The following is a 13,859-nucleotide window of genomic DNA, read 5'->3' as shown; positions in this document are numbered from 1 at the left end:
GCGGTGGGAACTGTGCGAAGTTGTACCCCTTTTATCCTATGGTTTTGTCAATGTTTCCTTTTTATAAATAAATAAATAAATACAAGTAAGTAAATAGGGAGGAGAAGATAGCATAAAGATTATGCAAGGAGACTCTCATACCTGCGGTTCCTAAGTCCCAAATTCAATCCCCACCACCATAAACCAGATCTGAGTAGTGCTCTTGTGAAAAGGCAGCACAGAAGGTCAAAGAAACTAACTTGAAGACAAATAAGGCCAGAGATAGCTTGTTAAATAATTTATAAAGAAGCATAAAGATTAGTCAAACTTTAGACTTATCATTTCAAACACTATATAAATTATGATTGTACCACTGACAGTATTTACCTATTTTGTTAACAAAGTTTTGACATTTATTTTGACTTCAGTTTGCACATGGCAGGCGTATCATACTTTAAAAGAACAGCTATAATAGCTATTTTAGAACACTCAGAGTCGCCTGCTATCTGCCCCAAGGATTCAGTTGTCATTTCTGTAATCCAAGAGACACAACTGGTGATGTGATACTGGAAACTGAATGTTCTAGATGTCATTGATATGAAAGCCATATCAAGTGGAAGAACTCAACAGAAAACTTCCCATGAACTTGACTCTAAATCAAATCATTTCTATTTCTTCCCCCCCTTTTTTTGCCTCCAGGGTTATTATCACTGGGGCTTGGTGCCAGCACTATGAATCTACCGCTCCTGCGGTAATTCTTTAGATTTTTTTTTTTTTTTGATGGGACAGAGAGAAATTGAGAGGAGAGGGGAAGACAGAGAGGGAGAAAGATAGATACCTGCAGACCTGCTGTACCATTTGTGAAGGGGACAAGCTTCATGAGCGGTGAAGCAGGGCTATTAAGTGCCTCTTTGCCTCCCTCCCTGTTTATCTCCCCCCTCCTCTCAATTTCTGGCCATCTCTATCCAATTAGCAAATAAAGATTATTAAAAAAAAAAAAAAAAGACTTCCCTCCTTGAGACTGACAGATTTCAGGTACAATCCCTTGTATCAAAATAAGCCAGAGGTGAGCAGTGCTCTGGTTAAAAAATAAAAAGTCTTTGGAGGGAAGTGTTTGAAAGACTATCCTAGTCAGGGGAAAAGCACAAAATGGTCAAAGAGGGGAGTCTGTTGGGGGGAAATTACAGAAAGTTTTGCTTGGTTCAAAGTTGTTTTTTTTTTTTTTTTTTAATTATCTTTATTGGGTAGAGATAGTCAGAAATGGAAAGAGAGGAGAGAGAGAGAGAGAGAGAGAGAGAGAGAGAGAGGTTTGCAGCCTTGCCTCACCACTCGTGAAGCTTTTCCCCCCTGCAGGTGGGGACCAGGGGCTCGAACCTAGGCCCTTGTGCATTGTAACATGTGCACTCAACCAAGTGCGCCACTACCCAGCCCCTGAAAGTTTTAAGAAACCTATCATGGAAAAGAAAGTTGAATAACGTGGTCCGGGAGGTGGCTCAGTAAATAAGGCATTAGACCCTCAAGCATGAGGTCCAGAGTTCAAATCCCTGGCAGCACATATACCAGAGTGATGTCTGGTTCTTTCTCTCTCTCTCCTCCTATCTTTCTCATAAATGAATGAAGTATATATTTAAAGAAAGTTGGATAAGTAGTTGGAGTTAACTGTGGAGGGCCTTTAGCACCTTGATTACGTGGGATTATGAGGATCACTAAGTAGGACCGTTAATGTTTGAGCATTTTGACTGTGTGTTGGGGGGGACAAAAATTGCTGTTACACAACTACAGTTTTTGTGGGGTGGGTCAAAATGGCTTTTTTTTTTTTAGAGTAAAATTTTCCATAGAAATAGTGTTAGTTATAGCACATCACAAATATACCCTGCCATTCAGACAAACCTCAGTTCCATCAGGCTAGTGTGTGCTTATTTTTTATTTCTCCCGAAGGTCCACATTGTTAGAATCCACATTTCACAGCTTTCCTGTTAACCACATGAGTAATCCATTTATCTGGCAAACAACATGGTTTGTTTGAAACCTGAGTCATTAACCTCCTGTTTCTTCCAGTTTCCTACTTAGCATTTCCCTTCATACTCATTTGTGAGTAGTGAGGGCCTCCTACCTAGCGTTTCCCTTCATACTCATTTGTGAGTAGTGAGGGGCTCCTACTCAGCATTTCCCTTCATATTTATTTGTGAGTAGTGAGGGGCTCCTACTCAGCGTTTCCCTTCATACTCATTTGTAAGTAGTGAGGGGCTCCTTGCTTTGCTTCCCAGCAAAGGGCAGCTCTGGACATTTGTTTGTTTGTTTTTCTTTTCAAAGGAGTTATTTTAGTGTGCTTTGGAAATATTCTGAGCTGATATTTTTAGCTACTGGAGGCTAATTGTAGGAAAAAAAAAACTGAACCTTACCATTATGTTTGAAATCATTGACAAAGCACAATCGCAAAAGGGTCATGTTGGTGCTCTCTGAACAATTCACTTGCTTGACTTGAGGCCTATGGAGCATGACCAGTTTGTTTTTCTATGTGATTATGCTTTGGAACTCCTAGTCATTGATTTCAATAAATAATTATAATGATAGCGAGCAGTTTCATAATTTTGAGTACTGTGTATGTAATGATTTATCTGATCTTCTGAGCACTCTAAAAATGTACACTTATGATCTCTCCCTTTTCTCATCATGAAACAGGCAGTGAGAACCTGTGTACCACCTGCACCCTATTACTGATAATTGACAAAGACAAATTTAATGGGCTGGGGAGATAGCATAATGGTTATGCAAAAAGCCATTCATGCCCGAGGCTCCAAAGGCCCCAGGTTCAATCCCTACTACCACCATAAACCAGTAAAAATAAAATGAAATAGGGAGTCGGGTAGTAGCGCTGCCGGCTAAGCGCACGTGGTGCAAAGCGCAAGGACCCACATAAGCCCCAGGCTCCCCACCTGCAGGAGGTCATTTCACAAGCAGAGAAGCAGGTCTGCAAGTGTCTATCTTTCTCTCTCCCCCTCTGTCTTCCCCTCCTCTCTCCATTTCTCTCTGTTCTATCCAACAATGACGACAACAATAATAACTACAACAATAAAACAATAAGGGCAAGAAAAGGGAATAAATAAATCAGTATAAAAATTAAAAATAAAATAAAATGGAATGAAATGGAAGTGACAGATTTAAACCTAAGCATCTAGGTTCTGAATTCTTTACTACTCCAGCTCATTAAAATCCAAGGATACCAGTAAGGATGTTCCTCAGAGTTAAGCAAATACAATGTATGTCTTTAAGGTTAATTATTTTATATAGCATGATGTTTGGAGTTTAAGAAATTCCATACCAGTGTTATGATATACAGACACCTTTAGTCTATTTAATGTCTCTTTTAAATTTTTTTAATAAGAAAATGTATTTATTCCTAATTTTTAGTTCCAATAGTTTACAAATACACTTTTACTCTGATAATACGGCTTTGCAACTAGCAAAGCAGTTGAACTACCCATAAATTTAGGTGGGGAGACCATTAATGTCTCTTTTAATTAAGTAATAATTGGATAGACACAGAGTGAAGTTGAGAGGGGAGTGGGAGATAGGGAGAGAGACAGAGAGACACCTGCAGCCCTGCTTCACCACTTGTGAAGCTTTCCCCCTGCAGGTGGGGACCAGGGGCTTGAACCTGGGCCCTTGTGCACTGTAATGTGAGTGCTTAATCAGGTGTGCCACCTGGCCCCAATGCCTCTCTTTGTCCATGACTAATTATACATAACTTCACAGAGATGACTCTTGGGATCTGAGCCAGAACTTAAGATGATTAAGTGTTCAAGGGACAGAGAAGAGCATGCCAGGTACATGTATATAAAGAGATAGAGATGAAGTGGTATTCAGTGTGCATGTTTGCAAGACAATATGATGTTGATTATATCTAAAACAGAAAATGAGGGCGGGGGGTCGGGCAGTAGCGCAGCGGGTTAAGGGCACATGGCGCGAGGCGCAAGGACTGGAGTAAGGACCCCGGTTTGAGCCCAAGGCTCCCCACCTGCACGGTGGTTGCATCACAAGTGGTGAAACAGGTCTGAAGGTGTCTGGCTATCTTTGGGAGTTGGGCAGTAGCGCGGTGGGTTAAGCACAGGTGGCACAAAGCGCAAGGACCCGAATAAGGATCCCAGTTCGAGCCCCTGAATTCACAGGCGGTGAAGCAGGTCTGCAGTTGTCTTTCTCTCCCCCTCTCTGTCTTCCCCTCTTCTCTCCATTTCTCTCTGTCCTATCCAACAATGACGACATCAATAACTGCAACAATAAAAAACAAGGGCAACAAAAAAGGAATAATAAATAAATATTTCTAAATAAAATAAAATAACTTTTTTTTAAAAAAAAAAAAGGGCAGGGGTAGATAGCATAATGGTTATGCAAAGAGACTCTCATGCCTGAGGCTCCAAAGTCCCAGGTTCAATCCCCTGTACCATCATAAACTAGAGCTGAGCAGTGTTCTGGTAAATAAATAAATAAATAAATAAATATTTCAAAATAAAGAAAAAGAAAGTAGGGCAGAAAAGCGTGTTCAGTGGGTAGATCTCAGGCCTTGTACCCTGGGTTCATTCTCTGGCACCACAAAGATAGTTCTAGAATATCTCAGTGGTTGGTGGAGCAGTGCTTTGGTCTCTCTCTCTCTCTCTTCTTTCTCTTTCAAAAGATATAGAATAGAAGAAATTGGGCTGATAAGTGTGTCCTCAGTATTGAGCATGTACAAGGTCATGGTTTCATCCCCAGCACCATAAATAAATAAATAAATAAATAAATAAATAAATAAATAAAGTAGAGGGGTGAAGAGGAGAGTGATTCAGATGTAGTTTAAAATGGCAAATTATACCTAGCCAAATATCCTATCACTATTCTTGACCTTTTATTTTTTAATTAAAAATTTTTTAAATTACTTTTTTTTATTACTGGGTAGAGAGAAATAGAGAGGAGGATATGGAGAGAGAGAGAGAGACCGACCGACCGACCTGTAGTGCCCTGCTTCACCACTCATGAATCTTTCCCCCTGCAGGTGGGGACTGGGGGCTCAAACCTGGGTCCTTGCACACTGTGATGCCTGAGCGCAAGCAGGTGCACCACCACTCAGCCCCTATATTTATTTTTTTTAATTATAAGATAACAGATACACAGTTCCATTCCGTTCCCATCTCCAGAGTTATGTGTCCCTAGTCCCTCCATTGGAAACTGCAGTGGTTCTATTAAGGTCACAGATATGGGCTGACTATTATTTCTATGTATTTATCTATATTTTTGCACATTTTTTATGGTCCTGTCTTCTCTTTCTTTTTAAATCACACCTACACCTATCACTGCATCTGAATGACCTCCCTTTTCTCCTCTTCTCTCTCTGGGTCCTGGTAGAATCGGGGTTCAGAGCCCTTTAGTCTTCTTCCCCTAACATTCCTTTTCATGTGGGAGTATGGATCAAGATTCTCTTTGGGGTGTAGAAGGTAGGCGTTCTGGCTTCTGTAATTACTTCTCACTGGACATGGATGTTGTCAGTGGATCCATATCCCCAGCCTGTTTCTATCTTTCCCTAAGTGGGGCAGGGTTCTGGAGAGCTGAGGTTCCGGGACACATTGCTGAAGTCGTGTACCCAGGGAGATCAGGATGGAATCATAGCAGCGTCTGCAACCTGGTGTCTGAAAGACAGTAAGTTAAGAGGCAGGACAAAATGTTGAATAAATAGGAACCAGAAAGTAGAAATAGAAAAGGTAAGAATAGTGGTCCGGGAGGCGGTGCAGTGGATAAAGCATTGTATTCTCAGCCATGAGATCCCAAGTTCAATCCCCGGCAGCACATGTACCAGAGTGATTTCTGGTTCTTTCTCTCCTATCTCTCTCGTGAATAAATAAATAAATTCTTAAAAAAAGAAAAGAAAAGTGAGAATATGGATTTTAGGGTGATAAGATGCTAGGGAGTCTATTTTAGGTATGTTCCTAAGAACCATGATTTTAGTGATTTTTGAGCAATATGCAGGTGGACTGCAACTATTGTCTGGGAAGAGAATAGTCAGTTGAGAATAGAACTTGAAAGCTGGATTAGGGCAGAGAAAATATATAAATATAATTAACTTTATACCGCATGGATCTGACCCAGGGCCCATATCTATTCATAATTAGAGCAGTAGACTGACCTCTGAGCTCCGAACAATCTGAGCTCTCAGTCCACGGTCACAGCTGGGAACGTTCTAGGCTGCACTTATTTCAGGACATGTCATTCTTGAGTGGCAGAGTAGGATGATCCGACCCCTATGTATTTTAACAAGAACAAATATAAGGGTTTATATCTATTTGCAGAAGATTTCTGGCAGCTTCTAATGTCACATATAAAACTGTAAACACCTTCCATTTAGCAGGAGAGAATAATTGAAGGTATACTATAGCATGATTAATTATGTGTTTTAAGAAAGATGAAGGGGCTGGGTGGTGGCACATCTGGTTGAGTGTACATGTTGTAGTGTACAAGGACCCAGGTTCGAGCCCCCCAGTCCCTCATGAAGAGGGAAAGCTTTGCAAGTAGTAAAGCAGGGCTGCAGGTGTCTCTCTGTCTTTCTCCCTCTTTATCTCCCCCTTCCCTTTCATGAGAGTTGGTTTGCATAGCCATATGCTATCTCCCCCACCCCAAACTCTAAATTTCTTTTAAAAATATTATGTATGTATGTATGTATGTATTAATGAGAGGGATAGCAGGAGAGAGAGAGAGACAGAGAGAGAGGAAATACCAGACTTCACTCTGGTACATGTGGGAGAAAGAGAGAGAGAGAGAGAGAGAACACACCAGACTTCACTCTGGTACATGTGTTGCTGGGGATCAAACTGAAGTCCTCAGGTTTGAAAGTCCTATGCTTTATCCACTGTGTCACCTCCAGGACCACTAAACTCTTAAGTTTCTTAAGGGAAAGAGTTTCATTGAATTGTTTGTAACATTTCAGTATCTTCTTTCCTGTCTAGTTTCTGTATCTGTGTGTAAACCACAGATAATTTGCTGTGGAATGTAGAAATCAATTACTACTTAATGGCAGCTATAAAAACTCAGATATACTATTTCAGCTTATGCATTTTAGCTTCTTCGATATATAATTGCACTAGTGAGATTAGATTTCTAAGGTTAAAAGTCTTTTGCTTGCTAGTTATTGATAAGAAAGCCGTAGTATTGTCAGGGAAAAGTAGCTTGAACCTGTGATTTCCCTCTTCCAGAAATTGTCACAGAACAATATATTCCCACAATTTCTGTTGGGTTATCACACTAAAACCATTTTCTAGAGACTTAGCTACTCAAAGAAATCAATTCCTTGTCTAAATATTGCTGCTAGTAGAAGTAATAATTGACTCTTGTTAGCCAATTAAGATGGTGGCAACAGTAGACAATGTAAACCAGGCAATGAAGAAAAGCTTTGAGCTAACAGAATAGCTGATGTGGCTGGAGCACTATTTTGCTACGTGTACCACCCAGGTTCAGGTCTAGCCACACACAGTGGTAGAAGCTTTGATGCTGTGGTCTCTATCATTCTCTCTCTCTTTCTCTCACTCTCACTCTCTCCCTCCCTCTTCCCCTCCCTGCCTACCTCCATCCTTCCCTCTTTGTCTCTTTACTGAAAAAGTCATCCCAGAGTAGTGAAGACCCAATGATGAAAAGAGATAAATAACGGTTTTCTACCATTTATAGGAATCAATTTTCTTTTCCTTTTTCTCTTTTTCTTTTCTTTTAAAAGTATTTTATTTATTTATTTTTATTAATGATAAAGGTAGGAGGAGAGAGAAAGAACCAGACATCACTCTGATACATGTGCTGCTGGGGGATTGAACTCAGGACCTCTTGCTTGAGAGTCCAGTGCTTTAGCCACTGCACCACCTCCTGTGTTGTTTTCGATGGGTTATGTTGTTTTCACCTGGCTGGCTTCACGGGCGGGTAACAGATGACCAGGGACTCATGGTTGAGCTGTAGGCAGTATCTCTTTATTCATGCAGGACGCAGCACAATCTAAGACGAGCTAAGCTAAACTCAAGGTAAAGTACCGTAAAACTCACAATGCTGTCTTTATATATACTTGCCAAGTAAGGTGGAAATAGGATGTGAAATAGAGAGGGTGGAGAGAAAAGTGACTGGTGAAAATCAGAGTGTGACAAAGAGGGGGCAGATTAGGCGAGAATCCTATCACTGAACCACAAATGCCCTGGAGGGAGGGTGGAACTTGTTAACAGTGGTTTATGTAAATAGAATGAAGTGGTTATGTAAATAGAATAGTGTTAAGCAGGAGGGATTTAAACCAAATGAAACAGAAGGGGTCTCATGCATACCAACACTCCTGGACCACTTCTTTTATTTTTTTAAGGGAGCGGTTTCCAGGAAAGAAATTTAGGATAGTTGAATTTATTTTGCCTCCAGGGATATCACTAGGGCTCGGCGCCTGCACTACGAATCCCCTGCTCCTGGAGGCCACTTTCCCCATTTTGTTGCCTTTGTTGTTGTTATTGTTGCCATTGCTGTTGTTGTTGGATAGGACAGAGAGAAATGGAGAGAGGAGGGGAAGATAGAGAAGGGGAGAGAAAGAAAGATAGACATCTGCAGACTTCCTCCTCTTCTTCTTCCCCTCCTTCTTCCTTCTTCTTCTCCTCTCCCTCCCCCTTCTTCTTCTCCATTATCATCATCTTTTTCTTCTCCTCCTCCTCTTTCTTTTACCAGAGCAGTGCTCAGCTCTGGCTTATGGTGGTGCAGGGGATTGAAACTGGGACTTTGGAGCCTCAGGTATGAGAGGCTCTTTGCATAGCCATTATGCTATCTACCCCTGGTGTGTGTGTGTGTGTGTGTGTGTGTGTGTGTGTGTGTGAGAGAGAGAGAGAGAGAGAGAGAGGACTGTCTTTTCACTATGTCTAAATAATCTGGTTATTCTGATTGTACTGTTGTAAGAATTTTTCACTCGATATGTTTACAGAATGGTGGAACTTGCTTTATCTCATCTCACCTCCGCTTTGCATTCTGTGTATTAAGTTAGCTGCATGGCATGGTCTAGCCTTTGGTAGAATATATTTTCTATTCAAGACTTTGAAGGGCTTGAATAAGAATTGATGGAATGTGTGAGGAGGCGTGTACTGGACAAGAACATGGTGTATAGTGGATAAATCCAGGTTGTGGGAGGATTAGTCAGATGATGGCTTACAGGAAAAATTCTGTTCCAAAGATAATGGATCATTTGCTTTTTGAGTGAGCCATTCAGAACTCACCTAGGCTAAATCACTAAACTTCCATCTCTGGATTTTCCAGAGACTTCTACTCCAGTACTGGCCAGTATCAGGGCCTTTGCTTAAATCAGCCTTTCTACCGTTTACTTTATTAGTGGCTTTAGAGGAGGGTATCTGGAATATATATATATATTTTAATATTGAATATATAATTCAATATTGAATATCTTAAACTAGATCATGATTTTTTGGGGGTTGGTGTTGTTGATGTAATATTTTAGGTATCAGTATTGCTAAAAGTTTTAAATGCCAATATTTTCTTCCTTTGAGTTCATTTCTCTTTTTTCCAAGTCATTTTATTGAGGAAATAATGGCTGACAGGACAGATTTTGGCACATGGCTACAGCCTCTATTCTCTGTGTGGTAAGTATCTGCCCACCTTTCCCACCACCCACCTGAGTCTTTTTCTCCGCCATCATTAACACCGTCTTCCTCGAGTCTCCCAGAGTCCTTTACTTCACTGCGATACACCAGTTCTCTCTCTCTCTCTATATATATATATATATATCTCCAGTTCAGGTCTTACATTGTGTTTTACCTTTCTTTTTTCCCCCTTAGTTTCCACCTATAAGTGAGATGAGCTGTTCATTCATCTTTTTCCTTCTGGCTTATCTCACTTAATATGATTTTTTTATTTCTTTATTGGGGAATTAATGTTTTATATTCAACAGTAATTACAATAGTTTGTACATGCATAACATTCCCCAGGTTTCCATATAACAGTACAACCCCCACTAGGTCCTCTGTCATCTTTCTTGGATCTGTATTCTCCCCACCCCAGAGTCTTTTACTTTGGTGCAATACACCAATTCCAGTTCAGGTTCTACTTGTGTTTTCTTTTCTGATCTTGTTTTTCAACTTCTGCCTGAGGGTGAGATCATCCCATGTTCATCCTTCTGTTTCTGACTTACTTCACTTAACATGAAATTTTCAAGGTCCATCCAAGATCAGCTGAAAACGGTGAAGTCACCATTTTTTTTATAGCTGAGTAGTATTCCATTGTATATACATATATTTACCACAACTTGCCCAGCCACTCATCTGTTGTTGGACCCTTGGGCTGCTTCCAGGTTTTGGCTATTACAAATTGTGCTGCCAAGAACATATGTGTACACAGATCTTTTTGGATGGGTGTGTTGGGTTCCTTAGATGATTTTTTTAAAGTTTCATCCAGAATGAGACAAAGGAGATTTTGTCTCTTTTATGACTATAATATCTGTCTGTCTGTCTGGTTATCTATCTATCTATCTATCTATCTATCTATCTATCTATCTATCTCTCACAATTTTCTCCCTTTCTTTGCCTGTGTCTTGAATCTGGCTTGTGCACATAGCAAAGCAGCACACTATTCAAGTGAGGTATTTTGCTGGCCTTGCCATAATATTCTTGGCAACTTGTCCACCATTGGGCATCTAGTTTGTTTCCAAACATAGGTGTACATAGAACTCTTTGGTTGGGTGTTTCTTTGTTCTTTGCAGCAGGAATGTGCAGTTAGGTATTGTGAGACTTTGGACAAACTTCATCAGACCAAGGAACTCAGAACATCTGAGTTTCTTTCTTTTTTTAAAAAATTTGTTTATGATTTATTTTCCCTTTTGTTGCCCTTGTTGTTTTTTTGTTGTTTTAGTTATTATTGTTGTTGTTGATGATGTCATTGTTGTTGGATAGGACAGAGAGAAATGGAGAATGGAGGGGAAGACAGAGAGGGCGAGAGAAAGAGAGACACCTGCAGACCTGCTTCACTGCCTGTGAAGCGACTCCCCTGCAGGTGAGGAGCTGGGATCCTTATGCCAGTCTTTGCACTTTGTGCCACCTATGCTTAATCCACTGCACTACTGCCTGACAACCCCCCCCCAGTTTATTTCATTTCCCTTCCTCCCTCCATCCCTTCCTCCCTCCCTCCCTTCCTCCCTTCCTCCCTCTCTTCCTTCCTTCCTTCCTTCCTTTTTTATTTCTTTTCCCTGTTGTTGCCCTTGTTTTTTATTGTTGTAGTTATTGTTGTTGTTATTGGTGTTGTCTTTGTTAGATAGAACAGAGAGAAATGGAGAGAGGTGGGGAAGACGGGGGAGAAAAAGATAGACACCTGCAGACCTGCTTCACCACCTGTGAGTTTATTTCTTAACTAGAGCTTTAAGAATTTATCTTTGCTGTGTGTTGTTACAAAAAGTAATTAGGCCTGAACTTTGTAAGTTTATCACCTCTGGACTTCTGCCCTGCATCCATGTTAGGTGCAAGGTAAAACACTGACCTGTTCAATTTTTAATTAAAATCAAACATACTGCTTGATTACCTTTTTGGTTTTCAATGAAGACAGTACATAATAGTCACTTCGAAATTTGGAATTTACATATAAATATTTCTATACCAAGTAAATTTTTGAAGTTGAATTGAAATCAGTATTCACAGTGTTTCTGATTTGCATGACTCTCAGAGATGGTTGGCTATTTCTGAACTACTGATTCCTAGAATGAGAACTTCCAGTGTTGAGTGTACTAGACATCCTAAGACACAGCACTTTTTAATTTTTAAAAATATTTGTTTATTTATTTATTTATTTTCCCTTTTGTTGCCCTTGTTTTATTGTTGTAGTTATTATTATTGGTGTTATTGATGTCATTGTTGTTAGATAGGACAGAGAGAAATGGAGAGAGGAGGGGAAGGCAGAAGGGGAGAGAGAAAGATAGACACCTGCAGACCTGCTTTACCGCCTGTGAAGCGACTCTCCTGCAGGTGGGGAGCCGGGGGCTCGAACCGGGATCCTTACTTGTGCTTGGCGCCATGTGCGCTTAACCCTCTGTGCCTGACTCCCAAGACACAACACTTTGTCATGACTTATTTCTTGAAAGTTGCACATAATGTCCTTATGAATATTAGCCTAAGAATATGCCAAAACTTTTATTTTGTGGCATTTCTCTGTGTGAAAACACATCCTTTAATGTACCTTGGACAGTAGTAGATTTATTTTCAATAAGGCCCGTAGAAGCAGAAACCTTGTAAATTTTATTTTTTAACTCTCACACATACAGAGAGAGTGAAGTATGGTTCAGTCTGTTTCCCAGAGTTGTCACAGCCTGGTGGGAGAGATAAGAGGTGTAAGTAAGCTGCACTCTTACTTACTCTTTCTGGGCCCAAAGTATACTGGTTATAGTGACAAGCTGCTTCTTTGTAGCTAGAGAGATGAACGAACAAGTTGGGAGTTATGTTCTAAGGTGGATTTTTGAAGGATGTATGTATATACAAAGAGTGTAGGTGGGGGGAGGGAAATGCAGAATGCTTCTCTGGTTTCCTTTATCATAGGCTAGAAGTGAAGACACGCTGTGCGTGTGATGTGGGTGAGGGGCTAGGAATCTCTCAGGTATGGTCAGCAAGATTGGCCCTCCCTTCATGCTCCCCTGTGTTGTGGAAGCAATGGGGGCCAAGGGCGACACCTTGATCTTCAGCTAACTTATGATCCTCTATTCTTTACCTTCCCATTTGTCACTGCAAGATGTTTAGAAGTTTAGGAGAGAGGCAGGCTGGGAGTATGGATCGACCTGTCAACGCCCATGTTCAGCGGGGAAGCAATTACAGAAGCCAGACCTTCCACCTTCTGCACCCCATAATGACCTTGGGTCCATACTCCCAGAGGGATAAAGAATAGGAAAGCGATCAGAGGAGGGGATGAGATACAGAGGTCTGGTGGTGGGAATTGTGTGAAGTTGTACCCCTTTTATCCTATGGTTTTGTCAATATTTCCTTTTTATAAATAAAAAATTAAAAAAAAAAAAAGAAATCTAGGAGAGAGGAATGAGATGACCCTGAGCAAGAAGAATTGCAGTGTAGCACAGGGGATTCTAGGCAATATTTTTCTTCTCTCTGTGTCAGTGTTCTCTTTTCGGTCATCCTATAATTAGATATCATTAAAGAGTACAGGTTGAGTAGTGCTTGTAGAAAAATAAGCAGTGTGGGGGCCAGGTGGTGGTGCCTCTGGTTGATCGTACAGATTACAGTGCACAAGGACCCAGGTTCAAGCTCCCGGTCCCCACCTGCAGAGGAAAAGCTTCACCAGTGGTGAAGCAGGGCTACAGATGTCTTTCTATCTCTCTTCCTCTCTATCACCCCCTTCCCTCTCGATTTCTGGCTGTGTCTATCCAACAAATACATAAATAAAGATAATAAAAAATTTAAAAAAGAAAACTAAGCTATCTTTTAAAAATAATTAATCTTAATGTTAAGCATACAAAATTAATCTTGATGATGGGGGCTGGACAGTGGAGCAGTGGGTCAAGTGCACTAGTACAAAATTAATCTTGTTGAACTCTAACCTTAGTTCTTTCACAGTCATCAAATTAAGTTTACCTAAGATCTACAAAGAATCATGTTACAATATGGTTGAATTTTTGACATTAATTTTTTAATTATCTTTGTTTATTGGATAGAGACAGCGAGAAATCAAGAGAGAAGGGGGTGGTAGAGAGGGAGAGAGAAAGAGAGATGCTGATGTTAAGTTTTGTTTCTGACCGTACCCGTTACAAAGTAAGATAAACTGAGGCCAACACAGGACATAGAGGAAGATGAAGTATTTATTTACACAAGCACATAGAATAGCCATTATAACAATTTACACATGGAAAGACATAG

At 40.5% G+C, this 13,859-nt stretch overlaps 1 protein-coding gene across 10 annotated transcripts in view; it reads left to right on the top strand.

Moving 5' to 3' along the window:
- OSBPL6 (oxysterol binding protein like 6) overlaps positions 1 to 13,859 on the top strand; it is a 202,893-nt gene that overhangs the window by 92,883 nt on the left and 96,151 nt on the right. Inside the window, exon 2 of one of the 10 annotated variants that reach the window (XM_060177652.1) lies at positions 9,531 to 9,602. The exons of the other annotated variants lie outside the window; for them this stretch is intronic. The gene's annotated coding sequence lies outside the window, so the exon portion shown is untranslated. The remainder of the gene's footprint in view (positions 1 to 9,530; positions 9,603 to 13,859) is intronic. 10 annotated transcript variants of the gene reach the window in all.

The sequence above is a fragment of the Erinaceus europaeus genome, chromosome 18, assembly GCF_950295315.1.
Source record: "Erinaceus europaeus chromosome 18, mEriEur2.1, whole genome shotgun sequence".
Taxonomy (NCBI): domain Eukaryota; kingdom Metazoa; phylum Chordata; class Mammalia; order Eulipotyphla; family Erinaceidae; genus Erinaceus; species Erinaceus europaeus.
This window is presented reverse-complemented; position numbering and strand designations above follow the sequence as displayed.